Source organism: Schistocerca serialis, chromosome 4 (assembly GCF_023864345.2).
Source record: "Schistocerca serialis cubense isolate TAMUIC-IGC-003099 chromosome 4, iqSchSeri2.2, whole genome shotgun sequence".
NCBI lineage: Eukaryota > Metazoa > Arthropoda > Insecta > Orthoptera > Acrididae > Schistocerca > Schistocerca serialis.
In genome coordinates, this window is record NC_064641.1 from 399,258,135 (window position 1) to 399,269,007 (window position 10,873).

Here is a 10,873-nt window from a genome sequence, read left to right on the forward strand (position 1 = left end):
GTAAACCGGCATAATATGCACTACTGGGCAACAGAAAATTCACGATGGCTGCGACAAGTGGAATATCTGCGACGTTGGCCGGTTAATGTATGGTGCGGAATTATGGGTGGAAGGATAATTGGCCCCCATTTTACCCATGGCACTCTAAATTGTGCAATGTATGCTGATTTCCTACGTATCGTTCTACCGATGTTACTACAATATGTTTTACTGCATGACAGAATGGCGATGTACTTCCAACATGATGGATGTCCGGCACATAGCTCGCGTGCGGCTGAAGCGGTATTGAATAGCATATTTCATGACAGGTGGATTGGTAGTCGAAGCACCATAGCATGGCCCGCACGTTCACCGGATCTGACGTACCCGGATTTCTTTTTGTGGGGAATGTTGTAGGACATTTGCTATCGTGACCCACCGACAACGCCTGACAACATGCGACAGCGCATTGTCAATGCATGTACCAACATTATAGAAGGCGAACTACTCGCTGTAGAGAGGAATGCCGTTACACGTACTGCCAAATTCATTGAGGTTGACGGACATTATTTTGAGCATTTATTGCATTAATGTGGCATTTACAGGTAATCACGCTGTAACAGCATACGTTCACAGAAATGATAAGTTCACAAAGGTTCATATATCACATTGGAACAACCTAAATAATATGTTCGAACGTACCTACGTTCTGTATTTTAATTTAAAAATCCTACCTGTTACCACCTGTTTTCTAAAATTTTGAGCCATATGTTTGTGAATATTACAGAGCCATCTATCACAAAGGGAAGAAGTGGTCCAACTAAAACATTCATATTTCTTTACGTACTACACGAATATGTAATGAAAATGGGGGTCCCTAAATTAAAAAACGCAACTGATATCTGTTTGTACTATGGCAGCGCCATTTAGCGGGCCAACCATAGCACCATCTGGTTTCCCCCTTCAAGCTAGACAAGTTTTGTTCTTTGTAGTTTTTTCGTTTGACGCATATTTCGTGAGATATTTGACCCGGTCACGATCAATGGACTACCCTGTAGATACAAAGAAGGTTACTGCGAACAAACGGTAGGTAACACAAAAAATATATCAATTAAACGACGAAAGAATGATGACTGGCGCTAGAATACATCCGGCAAAAAATTGTGGATGCAGGGTACAAGTGCTACGCTAAAATGAAAAAACTGGCACAGGAGAGGAACTCGTGACGAGCCGCATAAAACCAGTCAGAAGAAGACTGATGACTCAAAAAACAAGGTGGACTTTTGAGTCACTTATGGGGTGACTTTTTATTCTGTTGAGGATGAAAAATGGTCGGTCGTCTGGAAAGACCAAACACTCCGAATGAATGTTATCTGCACACGATTCGTCAATATTTGTTCCTTTTATTTCTTTGCCACAGGTTCTGATTACATTTTCCAATTTAACATTAATCAACTATTTACAGATTTATTTACCGTGATTTATACAATCACACATATATTGTCAAGCATGGTTAATAGATTTAAACTCGGCCTGCGCCACAGAATATTTAAGGGAAGATGAGGTAAATACAGCATACACCGTTGTACCTGCACGTTTCAAACTGCCCATGAATTACCCGCCTACTTCAATAACCTCTTTAATGTCCAACTAATACAGATTTTAATCCATATTCTACTGAACAACAATATTCCAGAGCTTTATTGTAGTTCCTAATCGTCTCATATAATCCCATTTCATAAAATATAGCTTTAACCAAGGTAATGAGAGCAACTGCTAATGGTAACGTTTTCATTCTTAGTTCCACAATGACCCCAGCTATTAACGATATTTAAGGTCATAACGTTCAGCTGGTACGGTAATGACAAGAAGGACGAAATTGCACAGGTGATAAACAAAAAAAGCTATTAAGGAATGCCGGTTTACATACATAAAAACAGTGGACGATTTGCCTGTAAGAAATTTGACATGTGTTGTATACTGCAACGTTTATGCCAATTATCTCAAAATGTTGTCTCACGTGTGTAGACTACTGGACATTATAAGGAGGCCCGATAAAGCATCATGATATCATCGTGATTAAAGGAACAGGGAAACGAACGACTTCAGGATTAAACCATATCACAGACTTTCCTGTGATCAGAACGAATAACAATTAACATTTCAAAGGAAAAAGTAGGACCCTCTAGCAACAGGAATAAATCTGTCTAGGAAGTAAAAGGAAGAACTGCAAATAAGTCAAAGGAATGAGGAAACTGCTTTACATCTAAATGATGAATTGGACAACTAAAGCGCTAAATTTATCAACACTTTCAAACACTTTGGTCTCTCAGTAACAGATGATTTACGACTAATCACTTCCATAGGGAATAGGTTGTAAAAGTAATATCTTCAGAGAAGCCTGTTAAAATTCGTCACCACATCATGTCGTCAAAAACAGTTTTCAGTATTATCAAATACCTTATAACTGAGGTTCTTCTTCTGTGCTATGAGTTCAATAATACATAAATCTTTTTCATCTATAATGTGCAACACATGAAGTAATGGATAAAATAAATATCGTTTTTGCTTTTGTTTGTCTTACGTAATTCTACTTACTGTTGTCTTCACAATGAAAGAGAGTTAAGTAGAACATAGCTATCGAGCTCACTTACTTGAAGATGCTTACAAGTTGGTGTACAATAGGGTTTAGGAACATAAAAGAAAGCCGTTTACGAGAGATTCTGTGTACAGTTAATGTGGAAGTGACCACTGAACATATTATCTTACCCATATTGCAAGCAGATAATTTGTTATACTGTATTTTTGGTACGTGTTTTTATTGTTTAACTAGCAATTCCCAAGTAAAAGGAGGAATGCTATGGAACAATTAACATACCCGATACAGTGTACACATCTTAGATACAAGACAGAAAACATGTGCATCAAAAGCTGGTAGGAAATCGGAATTAGAGGTACTCAGACAAGGAACCGCAGGAGTCACTCTCGTGCCCGTTTCTTCCTATTATACTTTAACGACTTTCTACTTTTAGTTTCAGAATGCTCTGTTTTCACCTTCCTACATATTATAAAAGTACTGGAATAAAACCTAAATGTAGAAACTCAAATCTGTATCACACTAACTCATCGATGGTTCAAATGGCTCTGAGCACTATGCGACTTAACTTCTGAGGTCATCAGTCGCCTAGAACTTAGAACTACTTAAACCTAACTAACCTAAGGACATCACACACATCCATGCCCGAGGCAGGATTCGAACCAGCGACCGTAGCGGTCACGCGGTTCCAGACTGAAGCGCCTTTAACCGCACGGCCACACCGGCCGGCTTAACTCATCGATATTCATCTACAATTGAGTTTCGTTTATTTCTCTTCTTATCTTCTTGCATCTATCTATTCGTTTCTTTTTCTCTCTCTTTCTTTCTTTCTTTCACAGCAGTATTCTCTCTCTCATTCATGAAATGTTTAATCTGACAGATCTGTCTGTGAAGTGAATTTTTCTGCCGTATTTAACCCTAAATAAGGAATACGTCAATAGCAAGCAAACTGTGAAGACTGATCTGAAACCATGTAAATTCTTCCACGTAATACAGGTGAATTCTTCTCGCTAATCGACTGGTATACCAGCAGAAACTAAACTACAAGTTTCATGTCGCAGGTCGAGATCGATGTAACTACCTTATTGATTACTCTGAACAAATGAGTAATGCAGGCGCGCAGGCTATTTTGGTTCTAGGGCAAGCGGCTTTTCATAACTCTCTTCCAAGAGTCCTAACTAACGATATTAATTCGTTATCAGCTCTATATCGGTGCATGTGAGGTACAGGAAGACTGCTTCCCTATCTTGATGGCAGAATCAGAAAAATCGTTACTCGAGAGCACTGTCTCAAATAAGTACCGTCTGTTTCATTATGATTACGCATGTGACAGTACGAGTATAAGGAATGACTGTAGGGAGATTAAAAAAAACGCTTTCTGTTCTAAATTGTACGTTATCTGCTTAGATATTGGTAGCAGACAATAAAATGACAGTATGAGAATACGGTATATGATAAGTGTATGTCATATTTTAATACGTAATTTGATTCCTCCATACACTATTATGAAGACAGATGTCACTGGCAAGAGCCCTTGCATTAATGTTACTGCAGAATTTAAGAGTAATTTGTTCAGTGTGCAAAAATCAGTTACAGGGTGAACACTTGTGTATGACTCCGGACGTCCTGCGAGTCCTCATATTTTAACAAAAAGTGTAGCCGGAATGAATGTTACACTCCACAGCGAGATGTACGCTATAATGTTACAAACAGTTTTTTGTTGAGGGTAACCACGGCTGAAGTAATCGACGTTTCAGAAATAAACTGTTTTCAGCTGTATGTGAACTTATATTTAAAGGAGCACGACCGGTTTCGTGAAATCTAATCACATCTTCAGTTGTATATACGTCAGCAAAACATTAAACTCATGATACGGAAATGAGGGGGAATCTACCTTCTCAAAATAAAATACCCGTAACAAGCAGGACATCATAGACCAAACTTACCAGGTTAAAAACTGACTTGTTAAAAGCACGTTAACTTCACACCAGGAAGCAGCAGACAGCACCATCCAACCCCCTCTCCGTGCATTGCGAAACAACATATAACCATGCCTAATGCCGTAGTAGTTTTGCCATTCAAAACAGCTTCCACTTTTCTTGGAATCGATAAATATAGATCCTGCATGGTGTTGAAGTAAATACCCATACATTCTTCTTGGAAAACAGTGATAAGTTAAGGTAAGAATGATGGAGAGCGACAGCAATACGTACCCTTCTTTTCAAAGTACACCACATAAGCTCAATAATATTTACTTCCGGTGACTGTTGTTGCCTAAGTAGATGTGATAATTCATCCTCGTCCTGACAAACCCTGTTGCGGACATAAGAGCTGTGTGGAGTGACCTCTAATGTCTTGGGTCACAAGATCACCACTGGCAAAAACAAATTGTACCATCAGATGTACCAGATCAGCGAAAATGACACCTGATCCCTGGAAGTACCGTCAGCTTCAGAGCACATATGGGACCCATAAAATAGCATGATATGGATGTCAAATGATCACCGAAACCCGCCATGTTCTACTATCGGGACTGAAACACAGCCAGAAGTCGCAATGAGTATGCAACAGTACTCATCCAATGAAATTATTTTTTCCATTGTTTCATAGTCAATGTTATATGGCTTCGGCACCATCTTGTCCTGTTACGAGCATTTCTACCACCCATGAACGGTTTTGGAATTCCAGCTTAAATTCCACCATTATGGAATTGCCATTGTCATGTTTTGGCGCCCACAGGATTTACAAATGCGACGTTCAGTTCTGCGGTGAATTTTCTTGCTGTCGTCCTCTCATTTTCCGTCACTATCCTCATCAGTGCGGTCCCGTAAACTGACATACGGCCGGGAGAGCGGTATGCTGACCCCATATCCCTCCATACCCGCATCCACTGACGTATGTGGGCTTAGGATGGCACGGCGGCCGGTCGGTACCATTGGGCCTTCGTGGCCTGCTAGTTAAATAGTAAACTTTGGGTAGGTACTGTAGCTTGCGTGAAAGAAATTTACAACGTTGCGAACGTAAATGAATAGTTGCTTTCACGTCATGACCAAAAAGTTTTGTATAAAGTACTTCATGTTACACAATGCGTTAAAAAGAACGTACTGTCTCTGTGTACACGGTGCATATGTAACTCAACACAAAAAGTGTAAAAGCAAAAGCGAATTAGGCCTTTGTTAGTTTCAGAGAAGGGTGAAAGTTACAAATTTATGAATAAAGTGGGACTACGTACGATGGATGAACTAGTGCTCATGGGGATAAGAGGAGTTATACCGCTCTCAGGTGCGATTCCGTGGCCACCCTAGCTCCACATAATAGAGGCGTGTCAACGAGAAACATGTTCACGCAAAATTTCCATTTGTATAGTTCACAGAGGCGTAGTAAAAGAGCGATACCTGATACCCTTCCCATGTTACGGCAAAATTACTGTGCCACTGTGACTTCCAACGCTGTCTCTCGAGTCCAATTCCTCGTTCGATTGCTGCAGTAGCACTTTCCGGTCTTTGCTATGATCTCTTCAGAGCAACGTAAATATGTTTGCCAGGTATATGAAAATTTTACACTTTGTCCGTTTTTATACCATTCTCGTAACCAGTACGATTCTGCAGAGGGTACGCAGGAACGTGCAAGCACGCCGCTGCCCCGCATCCATTCCCCTCACACACACACACACACACACACACACACACACACACACACAGGGAGAAAGAGAGAGAAAGAGACGGCGAGAGAGGGGGGGAGGGGAGAGAAGGAGATAAAGTGAGGGAGAGGTGGGAAGGGAATGGAGGGAGAGGGAGACACGGAGAGAGAGAGAGAGAGGGGGAGAGAGATAGTGAGAGAGAGAGAGAGAGTGGGAGGGAGGAAGATAAAAGTCTTAGACAAGAAAGCAGGAACCATACATATTGTGAAATTGTTGCTTTTATCGATAGTTTCATTTACTGGATTCTGTCGTATCTAAGGTTCGAAATGCAACAACGTGATGTCAGATGAGGACGTCGTCAATAAGTGTTTTGACCGGTTACTGTTTCATGTTATCATCTCTTCCGGAACACTTACGCCGAACCAATTTGAAATCATACACAGTTAACGCATTTTGTGTACACTGTCGATGTTAACTGGGAAATTATTTAGTCCTGTGTTCTATTCATGTACTATTTGTTGTCTTTGTGTCTTATAGTTTCTAGTTTTGATGCCGAATATACTGTTTGGAATCTCGTGATTCTGCATAATTATTTTACAGCATTTGAAAAATAGTGCAGGAAATCACTGATGGCGATCCCAGGTGTTGCCGCATCGCCTGCTCTGGACACTGGAAGTTAAAACTGCCAAGAAGCATTGGGACGAGGAATCAAATGTCACCCATAGCTATACGAGAGAATGAAGAGATTTTGGAGAGAAAGTATTTTACTCACGGAAACGTAACAAGGCCTCACCCAGCGCCTGGAAAATTAAGATCAGTAAACCTTAGCGCTAAGTTTCCTTAGCACGTATCAAACTCTTTTCGCAATAATTTAGGTAATAACGAGACCTTTGAATACTACACAAAGATCCAGCTAATCAGATTTAGCCGCTTTCGTACCGTTTATTGCACAATTAGGATTCATATAACTTCCGTACCAAGCTACCATAAAGATGTCTTCCCAGCAGATTAGAGCGTCAGTGCGACTAATGGTGGTATCGTCTTCTGATGTCGAAATGAATCCATTCTTGAACTATAGGAATCTTTTCGCAGCAGCAGATGCCAAAACGAACAGTTTCAATTCGTGGTGCATACGCACCAGTAGAGTCATTTTCAGTGTCACTGTAATTATTGAAATGGACGGTTCATCCCGAATGCTAGAAAGCTGTGGTAGACGAAAAAATAGCGAACTGAGGTTTGTTCGTCACTCACTACATAAATTTTAGAGGAAACCGCAACTCGCAAATACATCAAAAAGATGAAGAATAATGATTATGTGTTATCTCAATAAAGTTGTTATTATTTTTGTTCTGCCATAAACATGTCGCTAGTGACTGATCAAACGTACTGAGCACATATTTAACAGTAAGTATTTGTCAGCTCCAATGTTTGAAGTTAGGTGGTCATTGTGACTGACGGACATGGGCTGATCCGGTTTCAGTGTCTGGTATTATTAAGGACTCTCTTCGCTGATAAGAATGAAATGAAATGCATCAACCTCGTAATTCCAATTGAGGAACTACTACAAAGAGAAGAGTGACTTCAAGGGCTGGAAAGCTAACAACGACTGGAAGATGTGCTGATCCCATGTCTCTTCAAATCAAATAACGACACTGACAGTAACACAGTAGCCGGTTTGTGTCAGACGGTATTCACTTCACGACCGCAAAGCAGCGCTGTTACCAAGTATGTAGTTGCTCATCATTACACAGCGAAGTACAGCTTCAAAAATCTCTAAGGAATCTCATGTTTGTAACGTAGCCTCTATGGAGTTCGCCTTATGCCCGTTGCATAATTTCAACTCCATCAAATTTACTGACGGTGTAGTCATTATGGTACCATTGGCCTTCCCGCAGTCGTAACACCGGTTTCCGTCAGTTAAGCGTTGCCGGGCTTGGCTATCACTTGGATGGGTGACCTTCCGTCTCTGCCGAGCTCTGTTGACACGCAGGGTGCAGTGACCCCATGTGAGGCCAATTAAGGAGTACTTGACTGAGAAATAGGGGCTCTGGTCACGAAAACTGGCAACGGTGGGGAGCGCGATGTGCTAACCACATGCTTCTCCGTATCCGCATTCAGTGACTCCTATTGGCTAAGAATGACACTGCAGTCGGTCGGTTCCATGGGCCTTCCGAGGCCTATTCGGACAGACAGAGTCATTACTGTAATTAGTTTTCTCTGTGCAGGTTTTCACATACAACACATTCAGACGGTGATTTCGAGTTACAAGGTATAATTTACCTTATCAGATCCATCTCAGATAGGTTTCAGTATGGTGCTCCCTGAAAGGAGAAGTTAGTTGTGGTGTTAAATCAACGATATTACCTGAATCATATAATGGTGCATTAATGAAAGAAACGGCAGGTAACAGATCATGTTCACATTTCAAGACTGTCGTGAGGATGTGCGCGCATGGTCGAACTGGAAACTAAATGCAGCAGTCTATACCGAAGAGTCACAAAAGATGAGTGTGACCGAAATAAGTCTGATTGTTGTTCGTTATTTTTTATTTTTGTTGTAGAATGAGACTCCTTACAACATTGAACCATCTTTGAACAGGACAAGCAAAGTTGTTGCCAAGTATAACCTACAGAAAGTGCGGTGAACGACTGTCGACTCTTAATAGCATGCTTCTATGAGGTTCGTTTGCACTTGTTTTTGCTTGCGAATCTTTGAAGTCAGTCTCCAGGTAATCGGTCGTATTTCCATAACGATTACCACCAATACCGTAATACGAAATACAGCACTATTCGATCTAGGAAAAATGGAAGAGCTTCGTTTGGAGTTGTCGAATCAGCCCACTCGATAAAGCAGTCAAAAATTCTTGTGTGGTCCTGGAATTTAGCTCTGATACTGACTTTCTGGAGTACAGTGCGTAGTTGGTTGAATATATTTTGGTGTTGATTGCCTAGTTCGGTTTCTTAAAAATTGAAAGTCGAATGTTAAATGCCTGTAGTAGTGTGCTACATGGCGTACATGTTACGGCGATTGCTAGAGGCTGACGCTTTCGTTGTTAACATGATATGGCTTCCTTCACTCGTAGACGATTATAAACTCATGATATAAGGAGGCGGGAGGCGGGGAGTACGGAATATGAAATGGTGTAAGCGTGCCAACGTCCAAAATTTAAAAGAAAGACTGAAATCTCAGGGCACAAACACATAAACGGTCGGCATTTCTAGCAGAATGCCGTAGTTCAACAGGAGAAAGAAAGAAAAATTGGCAAAAAATTTCCTAAATGTGTGAAGCCTGTTGTAAGGCAACGTGCTGATCAGTATCATACACGCACATTAACATATTCCGTTTTGTGGGCTATTAGGACAATTATAACAAAAGACTGCACATACTAATGTGCAGCATTACGTCCAGACAGTTAGCGTCATATACTAAAGCTGTAAATATCCGCAGATACATTGAAAAAGTTTCTTCTTGTGTCTGACAGCGAACATCATTCATGTTATAAAAAGTAGTAGAAATTACATTTGAATAGACCAAAGCCTGTGCTAACCTTTCCATTTCAGAGGAGCGGTTACACCAACATCTGAAAACATTATAACCTCTTCTTTCCTGTAGATTCTAGTGTCTATGGCTCCAACTACCATGACGGAACTTATTCCCTAACATCTTATCACACGTCCTACCTACCTATTCATTTTACTGTTGAGTGTTTCTCACACAGATTCTACGAAACATTTCATTCATTATAAGCCCATTTTAATTTTCGCATCCTTGTCTAACGCCACGTTTCAAATGCGTCGATTCCCTTATTTTCCTGTTCCTCGTGGTATAATTTTGTGGAAATGAAAAGCTGTAGTTCTGAAGTCTGACCTGGTACTCGGTTCTTGCTCAGCATAAAACTGCATACATGAGTTTCTCTCCTCATGAACTGAGGGAAAGAATACACAAAAGGACATACCTAATTTGCTAAATACAATTTCTGAGATAACATTTTGACATTTAGGTACTATTATGACGTCAACAAGCTTTTCTTATTTGAATTCCAAAAGCGGTTGTTGGCGTAAATTCCATGACGGGCCATAGTTATCGTAATTTCTGATTGAAACAATTATGTGTTTTAGGATGGCACACAATGAATTGTATTAATATACATTCTGATACCGTGTAGGCAGTCCTCGCTGGAAATCTCCGTGGGCTGGACACGATTTTTTCCATCTTTCAAAACCCTATAATGTTCTTAAGCTTTGTAATGGAAAATGGTAAAATGTGGCATGTCATTAAATATTTTGTTATTTTGTCATAAATGAAGGTTTGGATATGTATACTCGAATGAGTTTCTTAGTTCTCAGACCTTTCTTTTCTTTGCTGATGAGACGTTACGCATTTGACGTGACTTTCAAGAATGGAAATGCCGAATAAAGAGCAGCTACAACCTGCGTTACAGACCGTATCCTAAAACTTCCACTGTCTTTAGATATCCAGGGCTCGTTGACGTTAGGGGCAACGTTGTTCTTTCCAAACTATGTGGAAAGGAAAGAATCTTACACCTGAAGAAGCTTTGATTAATCGCAAGCAGCTAATTGTACAAACCAGAACGTTCACGGCATTATCTACGGAGATGCATGCGAACAGGTTTGTATATCATTCGGTTGCCCGTATTG